Source organism: Giraffa tippelskirchi, chromosome 11 (assembly GCF_054371585.1).
Source record: "Giraffa tippelskirchi isolate mGirTip1 chromosome 11, T2T-mGirTip1v1.2.pri, whole genome shotgun sequence".
Classification (NCBI taxonomy): Eukaryota; Metazoa; Chordata; class Mammalia; order Artiodactyla; family Giraffidae; genus Giraffa; species Giraffa tippelskirchi.
The window spans coordinates 133847924-133864175 of record NC_137285.1 but is presented as its reverse complement, the minus strand read 5'-3'; the positions used below and the strand labels follow the sequence as shown (position 1 = coordinate 133864175).

General features: G+C 39.0%; 1 long non-coding RNA gene across 1 annotated transcript in view; it reads left to right on the top strand.

Moving 5' to 3' along the window:
* The first annotated feature begins 2905 nt into the window (after positions 1 to 2905).
* The window catches only part of LOC145526919 (uncharacterized), a 31404-nt gene continuing 18057 nt past the window's right edge, over positions 2906 to 16252 (top strand). The window contains exons 1-3 of the long non-coding RNA XR_014069301.1: positions 2906 to 3029; positions 9287 to 9336; positions 13674 to 13790. This is a non-coding gene — a long non-coding RNA (uncharacterized LOC145526919). The remainder of the gene's footprint in view (positions 3030 to 9286; positions 9337 to 13673; positions 13791 to 16252) is intronic.

The following is a 16252-nucleotide window of genomic DNA, read 5'->3' as shown; positions in this document are numbered from 1 at the left end:
ATTGTTATGTCAATTAAATCTCTTTTAATTTACAGGTCCCCCTGCATGTCTTTTTTTTTTTTCCTTGTGATTTTGGTTCTGAAGGGTATCTTGCTTGTGGATTTTATAAATTGGGTCTAAGCAAGTATTTTTTAGCATGTTCCCTTTTTCCCTGTATTTCCTATGACTTGATTATTATTAAACTCTAAGGTTCTGATTAGTTTCATTTTAACAGGATGTTTTAGAAGTAGTGGTTTATAGATGTGTACTTCTATCAGCAGGTATGTAAACCTGGTTATTTCATTTTTGTGATATTAGCAGCCATGGATCATCATTGCCTAGATTCATTGATTCATTAGGGTTTGCACAGTTCACTGATTCATTAGGGATTGCCTTGATTTTCCTAACTCTAGAATTCCTTCCATGTTTATCAGCTGAAAGAATTCTATAAAGAGAAAACTCCTCTGATAAACTATTTGATTACCCTGGGATATAGTTCATATGAAAAAAAAAGAAGGACAAATATTTGATTGAGTCTTTCTCTTTATTTATCACATTTTAAAATAATAAGTTGATGCCCCACCATCCTTTAAAACTGTCAAGGAAGCATTTCAAACTCAGGGACTTATATATACTTTATGTATCTCAACCCATTATTATTATTGGCCAGTGGGATCTTTTGCAAGTTGTCTCTTGACTGCTTTTAAGAGCCCTCAGGAGCCTTTAAAGACTTTCTAACTTTCAAAGAGAGATGTTTCAGGCTCATATTGTAGATTTCCAACCCTAAACCTGGAATCAGCTATTTATCCACGGAGCTTTGGGTAATTTAGAGGGAAATGGTATTAAGAAACCACAGTCTGAGGACTAGGGGTACTAGGACTTGTTTGAATTTTAAAAATTCTAGATCCAAATGCCAAAACTTTTCAATATTTAGAGCACCAGTCATTTAGAGGGGCTCACAAGAATACTTTTTCCCCCATAGAGAATTACTACTTAGATAAAGCACTGTGTTTTTTGAGCATCCAAGTTTAGAAAGAAAGCATACTATCTAGAAGGAAGTAATAACATAATTAATTCACACTTAGAGCCTATGACAGGCTGAATGTGCATTACTGCCCCACCCAAAGATATTACCTGATATGACAAAAGAAACTGTAGATTCTGTGATTATATTAAAGATCTTGAGAAGCAGAAATTATCCTATATTATGCAAGTGGGCTTATAAGATTACCCAAGTGTCCTTATAAGAGGGAGGCAGAAGAGGAGAAGGTGATACAGCAAGGGAAGCACAGATGGAAGTGATGCGAACACAAGCCCAGTAATGCCAGCAGGCATCAAAAGCTGGAAGAGGCAGCTAATAGATTCTCTAATGGAGCCTCCAGAAAGAATTGGCCCTGCCGACACTGATTTTAACCCCACAAATCTTATTTTGGACTTACGTCTTTCAGAATTGTTAAGAGAATAAATTCCTGTGCTTTAAGCCTTCAAATTTGTGGTAATTTAGAACAGAGGAGCCTAGTGGGCTACAATCCATGGGATCACAAAGAGTCAGACACAACTGAGCACACACACATAAAAACATAAATTAAAAGCAACAATAGAAAACCAATGTAAAAACTTACCCTAAAATGAAAGGCACTTGGGCAATACGTGGGCTTCCCTAGTGGCTCAGACGGTAAAGAATCTCCTTGCAATGCAGGAGACCTGGGTTCAGTCCTAGGGTTGGGAAGATCCTCTGGAGAAGAAAATGGCTACCCACTCCAGTATTCTTGCCTGGAGAATTCCATGGACAGCGGAGCCATGTGGGCTCCAGTCCATGGGGTTGCAAGAGTCGGACACAACTGAGTGACTAACACTTAGTGGGCAATGTATTTTGGAGTTTTTCTGCTTTTCTGCTCTTGTCTGCACCTTGGGCCTCAGAGTCTTGTTTGGAAAAGACTGTTGCTCTTAGATCCCTTCCAGGGTCAGGGCGATGTTGTCCCGCAAGAACCCCAGGGTCACCTTTCTGGTCTGCACCCAGTAGGTGTCTCTGTGGATCTTTCAAAAGCCAGTCTACCTCACTTATCCCCAGGCCTGTTCAGCCAGGCTGGAGGAGTTGCTCTGTCTTTCTCAGGCTTGTCCCGTGCTTTGTTCTCCTTCGTGTCCCTGACCTTCTGCTCTGGTCAAGGCTTCCTATGCTCCCCTCCCCCTGTTCTCAGGAACGATCTGGTAAACTCATTCACTCTCAGGTATGACTAATGATATCATAAAAACAAAGCAAAAAGCAGAAAAGTTGTGCCTTAGAGCAGGGGTTCCCAACCTCTGGGATCTAATAATGATGATCTGAGATGGAGCCGATGTAATAATAATCGAAATAGAGTGCACGATAAATGTAATGTGTTTGAATCACCCCAAAACCATCCCCCCACTCCCATGGAAAAGCAGTCTTCCATGGAACTGGTCCCTGGTGCCAAAAAGTTTGGCAACTGCTACCTTGGAGGGCCTCAGGGGTCTGGTGAAGAGCTCATGCTAAAATGAAAGAAAGTAAAAGGACTAGTTAACAGGGTAGTTATTAAACTTCACTTTCCACCTCTGTCTTAACAACTTGAACTTGGACTCAAGTAGCAGTGGAGGTGATCTGCAGGAGGTCTGACTGCAGGTAGCCATCACCAGGTTGTAAGGATTATGTGAAACTCACAGCAGCTGTCAGATGCTGACATGACGGGTTACCTGGGGCCGGCAGCAGGATGGAAGGAGGGACAGCCAAGGCTCTCAGACCCACTGCTCTTAGTCATAACAATGACTGTTAGCAAGTAATAAAAGAGCTTTTCATCAACCATCAACCGTGGAATAATTGGAAACATATTTTTGTGAGGAAAGAAGAGGTAATGGGATTTTGCCGTCATCGTAGGAAATAAGGAGCTGAAAACGATTTCTTCTTTAATAGGAGTTCAGAGACTGGCGCTTCGACCTTGCAGTCTGTGTGGTTTACATGAGAAAGTGGGAACCAGCCCGCTGATCGAATGCTTCGTAAACTCTCTCCCTGACTTATGATTTCTAAGACAGACACGGTACGTACTGGCTGCATTTGGCTTCATGCTTCAAAAGTTTAAATAAATAATCCTTCACTTCAATTCTGCAGCTATCAGGGAAAATGATATTGTTTTTACTCATCCTGCAAGGGGAGGCACTTCTGAAGTGTCCACGCTTTCAAGCAGAAAGAGAGCATTTCTGCCAATGAAGCGTGGAGTGAGGTCCCAAGTCACCAGCCGAACTTTTTATCACAAAGGAAAGATGAATGCTCCCATCTAAGTCTCGGCTGCTTGCTATTTTTCCTATATATGGTCAGTGGTTTCCATAGAACCGAGTGTGAGAAAGGCTTTAGATAATGATGTTTTCTTCTCTTGGCTAACTGAAAGTTTTTGATATTTAGGTGAAAAAGTCAGAATGCTTTGTTAGATGGGTTGTAAAATTCACGAGGGAGCAGCAAATTCAAACTGGTGTTGAGTAGCCTCAAGGGGCCATGGCAAGGTTACTGTACTTAGGAAGAAGGGAAATGAATGTTCTTTTAAAATTCCGCAAAGTCTCTTTCATAAAAGTGTATCAATCCCCATTAAAAAACACAACTTGATAACTTTGACTTCCTTTGGCAAAATAACCGTGAGAGTTTGCTATGAATTGGACATCAAAGAACCAATAAATTTAATGAGTAGTTTTCAACACTAAAGGCTCACTAGCCAGTACGTTTCACTATTACTGTGTCCATGTTAAGACAAAAATAATTTCTTGAGACACTTCTCAAGCCTTAATACAGAGAATATGCCCATGACCTGTCTTACGAATAGGTAGACTAGCAATGTAAAGGCTTGTGGCCAAGAATATGCCTCACAGTGCCTAGAATGTTGTCATTAAAGATCCATTGCTTTCCGTTAAAAAGTCTTTTCTAGACTCTCTGCTCTGCAAGTCCAAAGGATGCTATGTAAAGTTACACATTGTCAGAGTACTTTTCTCTGGGAAAACGGGAAGGCTGTTTGGAAGCTTTGAGAGAAATGGGGGTAAAGTGAGTTTGAAAGATTGGGAAAGAATGCAGCAGCTGAAGGGATAAGCTGCATACTCTTCAAGTCTTTCATAGGATGCTCTGAATCTTCCCATTATCTCAGGGGTTGCAAACTCATGTATCTATGGGGCATCTTAACTATTGCACCTTGAAGCATAAAATACCACATCATGGAATATACCTTCCTTTTAAGAGACATGCAAGAATATGTCACATTACTGGTATCATATGAGGTTGGTTAAATGGGTTAATAGTCTTACGGAAGAAAAGCATTATTTCTTAGGTTGTCCCAGCAAAATTGAATCTAAGTAAGCCATTATATAACAAATTTTTATCTCATATGACAATGAAGAGTGTTGAAGGTAAGGTTGTTCCTATGTGAATTCTACCACCTCTTTGCACGGAGATTGGGTGGGTTGTTCTGATCTGTGTGAGTGGAATTTCTCATTTGAAGCTAGGGGGGAGACCAGAACTAGGAGAGAGAGAGTGGAGTTGAGAATCTTGTGAAAATCCTAAGTTCGAAAAGCCAGTAGTGGGATGTGATGGGTCTTCGAACAGAAGTTGTTGTTGTTGTTCAGTCGCTAAGTCGTGTCCAACTCTTTGCGATCCCATGGACTGCAGCATGCCTGGCCTCCCTGTCCTTCACTATATCCTGGAGTTTGTTCAGATTCATGTCCATTGAGTCAGTGGTGCTATGTAGCCATCTCACCCTCTGCCTGCCCCTTCTCCTCTTGCCCTCAATTTTCCCCAGCATCAGGGTCTTTTCCAATGAGTCGGCTCTTTGCATCAAGTGGCCAGAGTATTGGAGCTTCTGCTGGGGAGTAGTGTATACTGAAGTAGGGGTGTGGAGGCTTCTGCTGTTTGTGCCTTCCTTACAGGAAGAGCTAGGGGGTGTGATGTGTAGTGGGTTAGGCAACTTAAACGGCCAGAGTGGAAAGGACTGTGGGACAATGAACACCCCGGTGTAATAAGCATTTGATAAACATAGAAACTCACTGAAGTGTAGTGAGCCACATATTCTCAGCCATATGGATAGTATACATATAATAAGCAATTAAGCATTTTCAGAACTAATTTTATTTGTTTCTTTTTGGCTGTGCTGGGTTTTCGTCGCTGCTCACAGGCTTCCCCTAGTTGTGGTGAGCAGGGGCTACTCTCTAGTTGCGGTGCACAGGCTTCTCACTGCGGTGGCTTTCTTGTTGTGGAGCACCGGTTTTAGGGCACTCGGCTTCAGTAGTTGCAGCTCCCAGGCTCTAGGGCACACATTCAGTAGTCATGGTTCACAGGGCTAAGTTGCTCAGCAGCATGTGGGATCTTCCAGGATCAGGGACCGAACCCGTGTCTCCTGCATTGACAGGAGAATTCTTTATCACTGAGCCACCAAGGAAGCTCAGCAATTTAGCATTAAAGATGCAAAGTTCAGCCTCTAACTATAAACTAATGAAATTCCGAAGCCGTATATGTTTAACAATATCACAGAGTAGATAGGCAGCTTCATGATGTGATGTGTTGGATGGATGGATGAATGCATGGACAACCTCTAACTCCCAAAACATTCCTCCCATTTGCCATTCTACCATTACAGATTCCTTCCTTGGCCAACACATCACCACAAACAACCTCTTTACATACGTAAATAAACCACGCTGAGTATTAATATATTAGTTACACTAACAGAGGCCATATCTGTAGAGCTGTGCAGTTTTCAAAGTATCATCTTGTAAATATTCAGTATCACTTTTTGACATTTATGGGCAGAGATCAGGAAGGAAATGGGAGTTTTGATGGAGAGATACGGGAGGATTAATTTGGGAGTAGAGGTCAGAGGTGATAGCTAGAGTGGAGAGACACATCAGAGGGCTCCAGGCATCGAGAGGGACTTGGGAGCAGCAGGGGCCTGGCTGGCCAAGAGAGGGACCACTGCCAGGTGACTTCACTACATCAGCATCTTTACACCCAGTTCTGCAAGGTGCTTGCTGACATTCTCTTTGCTGCTCGGCTATATGACTTGGATCTACTCTCCCAGTGAGTTTAGCAGCCCCACAGCCCTGCTATTTCTGGAGGCAAAAGCTTCATATATTGATATCCAGGGACAAAAATCTGGGAACATTTTTTGTTGTTTTGGAAGGACATGGTGAGGAGTTACAGAATGATAGCTACAACCTTGGGATTTAGTGACTTAATTCAAGAACTATTCTTTAGCAATATGTGCTTCGAATTTAAAAGATAGTTTGTATGTATTATCTCCTTACTTTAGTACCACTGACATACTCTCTAAATTCTAGATATTGGCAGGCATTTGTGGGGGGCGCTTTTTGCAATAAAGAGTCAAATAAAAACTATATTTTTAAAAAACATAATGTGAGCCTTAATAATGGATAAACCATTTAAGTGGAGAAAAGACAAAGAAGAAAACTGTAATAACCATGAGTAGCAATTTTCGGTTTGGTGGATTTTTTCGTGCTGTGGCTTCAAACAAATTTCAAAGTAAAGATGACTTTGGACAGTTGACCAAATGGAGTGTGTGAGTTTACGTATTGATTTGGTAGTGATGATAGTCTTGTTAGAGCCAGACTGAAGGGGTTGGGTCACATTCCTTCCATGACATTTTAACGAGCGGTTTAGGGAGTGTGGCTGGTGTGGTGATAGTAAGTGGGGAGAAGTGGCAAAGATTAACTCACTATTCATTTGCCTGAGTGCAGAATTTGATACCTCACTGTGGCTGGTACTGTCAACACAATGGTAGAAAGTATAAATTAGATGATGCTCTACAATATCGTGTATGCAGTAACTTCACTTACTGATTAAAGTGTTTTCTAAGGGTTTCAATTGTTAATAATAGTCTTTTCCCAAATTTTTCTGTAAGGCTCATGTATGGTTAACAGTATATTTGTATCTTTGTTGAGCTATAATGTACATACCATGAAATTTATCCTTTAAAAATGTGCAATTCTGTAGATATTTTTTCCAAAGACCTGTGCAACCATTACCCTTATATAATTCCAAAACAATTTCATCACTCCCCGAAAGAATACCCGTCCCCCATTAGCAGTCACTCTCCAAGTGTTTTTACAGTATTTAGTTGACCTACAAATAAAAAAGTAGAAGAGGTTGTTCAGGAATATATCACCCATGCGAATCAGGGACTTAAGATGGACCCTTCAGACGTGTGAGGAATCCACTCTCTGATGAGCCAGCTTGTGGCCTGCCCTTGATTTTTGATTCTGGCCCAATTTTTTTTTTAACTGCATGCAAATCTCAGCTGCTGTCAGAGCAGAGAAGAGCAATCTGGACAGTGAACAACTAAAAGTGTGAGATACTCAGTGGTGTACAAAGTTTTATATATCATTTTACATCATTCTCTTTCAAAAAAATCTCCCTTGGATTTTGATTTATTTTACTAGTTAATAATAATAAAACTTTAATAACCTACTTACAAAGCCATGGATAGCAGTTTAGAAATAGTGAGTAAAGAATCTAAAATAATATCTGGCCCAAAACCACTAAACAAACCATGACTACTGTTACTAACGATGATTTGTGCCCCCATGTAATGTTTAATTCATAGTTATCAAAGGACTTTGTAAACCATTCATTATCTATTTTCAGGGGAATTCAGTAAAACTCTCTGGCAGGCTACGGTCCACGGGGTCGCAAAGAGTCAGACATGACCGAGCTTCTAAGCACGTCAGTAAAACTCTAAAAAACTTCGTGTTATTGTGTGCTTAGTTGCTCAGTCGTGTCCAACTCTGCGACCCGGTGAACTGTAGTCTGCCAGGCTCCTCTGTCCATGGGATTTTCCAGGCAAGAATACTGGAGTGGGTTGCCATTTCCTTCTTCAAGGGATCTTCCTGACCCAGGTATCGAACCCACGTCTCCAATGTCTCCTGCATTGCAGGTGGATCCTTTACCCACTGAGCAGAAAACCTTACAGGATGCTAACAGTGTATCATTGTTAGTGCAAACCACAATCTATTGTCGTGTAATTGACAGTGGATGTGGCCCAGTGGTAAAGAATCTGCTGTGCAATTGCAGGAGACATGAGACCTAGGTTTGATCCCTAGGTCAGAAAGATCCCCTGGAGGAGGATATGGCAACCTACTCCAATATTCTTGCCTGGAGAATCCCATGGTCAGAGGAGACTGGCGGGCTAAACTCCATGTGGTCGCAAAGGGCTGGACATGACTGAGCGACTGAACACAGACGCACACCTATCAGCTACACTGTTGATCCTGTGGATTGGTTATACTAGCTAAACAGATATTCTTCCCTCATGGCTCTAAATGTTCCCCATGGAGAAGGAAACGGCAACCCACTCCAGTATTCTTGCCTGGAAAAGTCCATGGACAGAGGAGCCTGGTGGGCTGCAGTCCATGGGGTTACATGACTGAGCACGCGTGCATGAGGGTGGAGGGAGATGGGTTGGTAGCAATAAACTGGTAGAACTAAAAAAAACAAAAAATAAATAAATGTTCCCCAAAGAGCAGCTTTCCCAGAAAGAGACAACTATTTCAGTTCTAACTTGCTTTTCCTTCCCTTGCCCTTCCCCATTCTCCATCTTTTTGTTCATTTTCTTTGCTCTTGTTGCTAAAGGCCTTTGAATTTATGTCTGACCTTGGTTGCTTTGGTCTGTGATTAGTTCAAACAATATGATCTAAGGTTTATAGTATGCAAATGTGTTTAGAAATTTTACAAAAAGTTAATTTCTTGAAAGATTTAAAAATTCCTTCCACTTATGTTTGTCCAGTATAACATAAATGTTCTTGAAATTTTTTCTTTCGTTAAGCTAGGTATTCATCTATGAAGTGAAGTGGAAAACTGAGGTCATCACTTTCGATCTCTACTCTTGAAAACACAGAAAACAGGAAGAGAAAACTGGGATATCAGTTTTCCACGTTTCTAAATTAGTGTATCTCTTACTCTAAAGAGAAAAGAAGAAAGAATTCATAAAATGGAGCCCACAATAGTAGATTATAAGTTATATGATTATTTTTTAAGTTTGGGGAAATTTTCAATTTATATCTTGACTGAAGGTTTAAGAATTATCCATCTCTAGCTGTATATACAGTCTGAATGATAAAGGAATGAGTTGGTATTGTAGAAAGAATTCTCCTGGATTAGTGGCTAAGGCCTCAAGATATCTTGGGGACATACATGATGAATCCACATTTCCTCCCATTCTTCTTTGAGAACACAATTGTGCTTTGAGTAAATTTGTGTACATCTTATCAGAGGCATAGCTGAGTATCTTTTTTTCTTCTCTTTTAACAGTACAGCTGTGGGTTTCTGGATGATGGTTGATGAATGAAAGCAAAATTTATGTAAGTACAGAAGCTACTCAACTGAATCTGTGTGTGGGAGAGGGGTCAAGGTTATTGGTAGAAAAAAAAAAGAAGAGAGAAAGAGCTAGTGTGAAAATGAATAAAATAATTTTCTCTTGACCCAAGACAAAGATTATGTTCAACATTATGCTTGTTTCTAGTCAGCTAATGTTTTTTTTTTTTTTTTTTAATTCTCCTGGTTGCATTTCTTAAAGAAGGGCAATATATGTAGCTGTCAAATTTTTAAAAGTTTTCTGAAAAGGATTTTGGGTCATTTCATGGAGTTTTAAGAGACCCCACAGGAACCTCATTGAAACTCCTAGGATATGGCATTTAAACTTGGAAGAGATCTACTCCTTGCTACTCAATGTGGTTCAAGGACTAGTAGCATAGAGTATCACCTGGGAGCTTGTTAGAGATGTAGAATTTCTAGCCTCACATCTGAATCACTAAGTCAAAGCTACCTTTTAAATGAGACACCCAAGTAATTTACATGTACATCCATTAAAGCATGAGAGACTCGGATGTCGTCCATTTTTTTCCCCATGTAGGAACGAAATGGAATGAATGTCAGTATATCTGAAGATGATGAAATTATGACTATGATGATGGGTAAAGAGAGGTTTAAAGTTTCTATTTTAAGTGGGAAGATAACATTATAAACCAACACCAGTCAACCAAACAAAACCCACAACAAAATGGTGGGAAATCAAAGAAGATGAATGTAGAAACTTTAACAGGAAGAATTCAGAGTAGCATCAAGATAACATCAAAACCAATAAACAGCTGGAGGTGGGGGTCAAGATACAGGCCAGATTGGGAATCACTGCTCCCAGGGAGCAGAGTGACCTAGGCATGATTCTATACATTTAGTAGACAGGGAACAGTTCTCTGATGATTTTCAAACAGCCCTGGGCTTGTGGTTTTGTCGGTGGAAATTCCTAACCTGGGAGTCTACAAGAGAAGTCTCTAATAATACTGAAGTGTTTGTTTGTTTGTTTTAGCACAATTTTGTTTGAAGCAAGTAAGCTATGTTTTGGGACTGTTGTAGCAGGTGTTTTTCTTAATCTTTCTTTTTTGCTTTTTTAAGGAGAACTGCTGAGTTCAGAGGAAATGAGTACTCTTTTATTTAAATTTCCTGAGATTAGAGGAAGAACATATTGCCAAACAATGCCTCTTCACTTCAAAACCTCTCCTCATAAATTATTTGAGGATATCTTATTAAAAGTCTGTAAAATTTCCTATTAAGAATGGTTGATTGCAGTCCAGATCATCATAGCTTTGGTGCTTTCCCTGAAATACCACAGCTGTCGGGAAGAAATATATTTTGAGACAAAAGGTTTTGTTTCCCCAACAATAAATTATTTTAGTGATATTTCAAGATAGATAAAACTTTCACTTATGTTTGAGTGAAGGAAGATCCTACTGATAACTTGTTAAAAAATCTATAAAAAGAATATGAGAATGTAGATGTAGATAGCAAATTAAAATCAGACTTCCTTTAAGTTTAGCAAAGCAATTATTTGTAAGGCCAGTGAAGATTATCATTATGGATAATGAAATGATTTACTGGAATATTTGGAATGACATTCAATATGGCCACATCTCTGCACAACCTCAAGTTGGTATTTTCAACTTTAACCTTGAAGCCATTAAGAAAAAAAAAAAAAACCTCTCCTCTAGTAATATTTTATGTAAATTGCTAAACAAAAACCTTGCCTATGGCGATGTGGATCCTAAAGGAGGTAGGAAATGCCTTGTCTGCAGTGCTGATGTAATAATCCATTGATTTCATTGCAGATGAGCTCTTGAAAACAAAGCTGTTCTCCCCAATTCTTTCGGTTCACCCTCTGTCAGCTGCTTCCCCCATCCCTAAACAAGGAGAATCTTCCTTTACATAGTCATAAGGAAATGTATCAATATTTTGTCAAAGACATTTGTTTTCAGAGTTGCATCATTACTGAAAGTAATGGTGTACATTGAGCAAGTTGCTAAAGATTTCTAATTTTGTTTATTTCCTGGACTCATAAAACAGTCTGTGGGCCAGCAAAACATTTTGTTTTATTTTGTTTTCAACTCTGATGTAAAATCAATGAGGAAAATTTGCTATGTCTTCACCATTTCCAGAGTGATGTTAATTAAGAAAGATGCAGTCCATTTTTCATCTGGACCCTGAAAGCAATTCTACTGACTTCTGGCAAATGCAGATCTTTAATATTTAAGTGATGGATATTAACAGTAGATAGAGTTGGGAGGTTTGAGACTTCACATAACTCAATAATGATATAACTCACCAACTCTAATGATCACAGCAAAGTGGTACAAAATACTACTAAACGCTGATAAAACAATAACTTTAAATGTGTGATAAAATAATCCTATTATTCATTCATTTGTTTTTAGTTTACAGATGATAAATAAATTGTGTTAATGTACCTTTTTGAAATTAAAAAACTGAGGACTCCTTTGTAATTTTTAAAATAAGAAACTATGTGTCTCGACTCTGTACGATCTCAATACCTTCAGTCTATGAAATTTTGCACTTTGTTTTGTCCCAGATATGTTTCGGTGTCTCCTAGTTTATGTTCTATGGGAACTTGAATAGAATTTTCATCCTACTATTGTGTGAAAATTGTATACTTCTTAATTATGTTGAATTGATTCATGGTGATTTTCAGGTCTGCCATATCCTTCTACTTCTCTGTATATTCATTTTATTAATTTTTGAGAGTTTGATGTTGAAAAACCAACTAAAATCTTAATTTATCTACTGAAAAATAGTTGTAATATATAGTGGAGCTATATATAACTTTGTTCTGCATTTTCTAAGTCTCCTATAAATGTGTTATTATACTTCCACAATATAAAAAACAAAAAAGAAAGAGAAAAAAATATGTGTCCCAAAAGCGCACACTTGTCCTTTCGTAGAGTACCTGAAATTAAAAATGATACAACTCCCTGGGTATTAGAGTAAATATTATCGTCAGTTTTATATTTGAACAACCTCATTTTGCCTCGAATAAAGAATCTGCACATAGTACGTCCATGCTGCCTTTTGCATCCTGCAGTTGTTAAAAGAACATTAATCATTGAAACAAGGTCACAAGCAACAAAGGCCAAAGAGGGTTCAAAGTTTACAGGTCCAGGCATTTATCAGGTAGAAATAGGCTACATTTCAATATTTTGTAAAATACCTTTTCATGAAAAAGCTATCAGTCATAGTATAGCTTGGCCAAACTCTGGTTATTCCAGTGAACAAAGTGAATGATGACAATGAATCAAGAACCCCTTTATGAGTTTATGTTTTTGCAGGACCACCAGGGCTTGAACACACGTTTTTGATTTCTAGAAGGATGTGATTATGATGTGGGGATGGCTTCCTCCCTTTGGCAAAAGCAAAAGATATATCAAACTTGCCTCCACTTCTGATAGGCAGATTAGGATCAATTGGTTAAGGAAATCACAGAGCTAGTACCACTAACTACCATGAAAATTATTGTTTTCCACTGACTTTTGTGATACTTTAGATTATTTTTTATGGGAGAGGTATAAAACAGAATGCTTTGGTTTGTGTTAAGCTTCGGCTTGTATTTTACCATTTGACGGTGTCTTAAAAGTGAATGTAGGTGTGTTGCGTTTAGTCTGTGTATTTTCCCTATTTGTTATTGGCTTTTTCATATTCATTTGAAATGTTGATTTTAGGGACTTCAAATCTTCCAAGTTCAGAGAAGAAACAAATTCTCCTTTTCCCAATATAAGAAACTTTGAATTTACGTGGAGATGAGCCCTTTGGTATCTGAGTAATTTTTTAGCAGTGTTATTGAGATGTAACTCACATGCCACACAATTCATCCATGTAAGGTGTGCAGTTCCATGGTTTTTGTGTGGTCACAAGGTTGTGTAACCCTCACAGCAATCAGTTTTACAACAGTTCACCTTTCCAAAGGAAAACTGTACCCACTAGCAGTCAATCCCTATTTTCTTCCAAACACCCCTGGCCTTAGGCAACCACTGTTCTACTTTTTGTTTCTATAAATTTGCCTATTCTGGATGTTTCATATACATGGAATCATAACACTATGTGGTTGTTTGTGATTGGCTTCTTTCACTTAGTATAACATCTTCAAGTTTCATTCACGCTGTAGCATGTATTAGTATTTCATGCCTTTTCATGGGCAAATAATATTTCATTTTATGGATATGCTACATTTTGTCTACCCATTCATCGGTTGACAGAAATTTGGGTTATTTCCACTTTTTTTGGCTATGGTAGCTCATGCTGCCATTAGCCTTTGTATGCAAGTTTCTGTGTGAACGTCTGTTTTAATTTCTTTTAGGTATATAACCAGAAATGGAACTTTTGGGTCATATGATAACTCAATGTTTAACATCGTGGGGAGCTGCCAAACTGTTTTCCAAAATGGTCACACCATTTCTGCATTCCTATAAGCAAGGTATGAGGATTCCAATATCGCCACATACTTTCTAAAACTTGTGATTACAGTCTTTTTATTTTAGCCTCCCTGAGTTTAATTTGTACCATTGTTACAAATTAACAATGACATTACAAATGTCAGAATTAGACACTGAAAAAAGTATTATATTTAAAAAGTATTTGATTAGTAGAAAAAAATATTTAATGAAATAATTAGGCAAAAAAGTATTTAACAGAAATAGAGCAATTAAATTTACACACTACTTTTAACTTTTTGAGAGTTTTCATATCTTTCAGTACACTATAAAGGATTAAAACTCCACTTCTAGAGTTATGTAACTATACCCCCATCCTCATGAGCCCCAAAGTTTTCTGTAGTAGTCACAGGAAAGAGGTTACAGGATGGGCCAGATAATATGATTGGTAGATGGAAACATTACGAAGTGCTTCATACATGATATCAACCAGGGTGAGTCAATACTGTGTCAACATTTTGTCAAAAATATAAATTAAATCACTAAAAAATTTAGCTAAATAAGATGCTTAGGTTCTAAGAAAGCATAATTTTCATTGGATATGTAGTCTTCCTTTATAAAAATGGATCATAATTCATTTAAACTCGCCTAATTTGGGGATGTGTAGTCATTCTCCAAACTTCACTAAGATAAATAATGCTGCAATGGATAATACAGCAATTTCTCTCATGCCAAATAAAGAGTTGATAGACTGAATTTCCCCTTGCTGGCTTTGGCTTCATGGAGATCCAGTCTGAGATTATCTCGAGATTGTGTGAAGTTGATGCAAAGCAGACGGAGCTTCACTTAGCAAGGGGTTCATCCGAAAGACCCCTATGAGCCCACTAAACAGGGGCATTCCAAGAACTCAATTTATCTGTCTTAAAAGGTTAAGCTCTCATGTTGACCCTGCCAAGATTCAGACCTATGCTCCCAAGAAGGCTACATGTTCTGAGACTGCTGTAGGCCCTGAGTAGCCATTCCCTTCAGCTATATCAGTGTGATTTCTTTATCCCCAAGGCTCGAAGGCAAGGATTCCATGACCTAATGGAAATTTCTCTTCCCATTTGAGACTATGCAGTATAGACTTCTCTCTTTTTCCAAAGAAGTAGACTTTACTGTGGTAGAAAGACTTTTTGAAAAAAGTCACATAGAGACAGCCGAAGTAGTATGTTACACTTCAACATATAAATCAAATCCAAGAAGTAGCATACTAAAGTGAAGTAAGTATGGGATTGAAAGTCAGAAAAGCTTGAGTGAAGTCCTCATCCTGTCTCTTACTAGCTGTGTGACTTTGGATGAATCACTAAACTTCTCTGAGCATCTTCTTTTTAACAAAATGCAAGAGTTTGATTCGATGATTGCTATAGACTTTTCTACCTCCAACGCTCTATGCTTTCCAAAACAAAAATATTATTAGACTATCAAGTGCAGGTAAATTTCTGAAGACTGAATGATGTTACTGGTGGTGTACGTGACCAATTCTAATTTGTCTGTTTGTTGTGGATGTTACACAGTAGGATTCGTTCATTTTTTACAGCTTATGAAATAGTTGTATACATTCTGTGATTTAATTACTTCTCAGTTCTTTTTACTTAGAGAAACTAAGCAACTTGCCCAAAGTCATACATCTACTCAGTGACATGGCCCAGGGCTCCAACCCATGTCTTCCCTATCTAAAGGCCATGTTCTTTCCCCCACATCACTATTCCCCTGACCCCCATACATCAACTACTTTATACTTCAGGCACACTGAGAAACCATTAAAAAGGTGAATTTTAATACCAGATTCTTATGTGTGTGGGAGACGGGAACACTGAATGTATATAGAATGTTCCATTGGTGGACAAAGTTGATACCCTCTCTTAATCCAGTCACTCCATCTGATTACCACCCTCTCTCACCCTCAGTTCTATCATGGCCAAGTCCTTAAACACTGTTTTTTCACTTCACATTCATTCCTTGGGCACTGAAGTCTGACTTCTGCTCCCAACACTTCTCTTGGTAAAGTGGTCTGTGGCAGTTTGGCGGAAGGGGTCCCAGCCGACAGTAGAGCCCCCTTCTCTAACTCAGCCCCAGTACTCGGAAACAGGTCCACACTGCCGTTCTACGCGAGGTTATCAAACCCCACAACAACAGCTGATCATTTAAGAATAGATACATGACTTGATGGGCTTCTCAGGAGCCTCGGTGATAAAGAATCCAGCTGCCAGTGAAGGAGACATGGGTTCAGTCCCTGGGTTGGGAAGATCCCCTGGAGGAGGGGGCAACTGCTTCCAGTATTCTTGCTGGGAATATCCCATGGACAGAGGAGCCTGGCAGGCTATAGTTCATGGGGGTCGGAAAGAGCTGGATACAACTGAGTGACTGAGCACACTACACATGACCTGACCTGGGCCGGTCTCCCAGAACTTTGAAACTTGAAAAGAAATCCAGAGACCTGGAGTAATTGGAGCTGAGCTGGTAA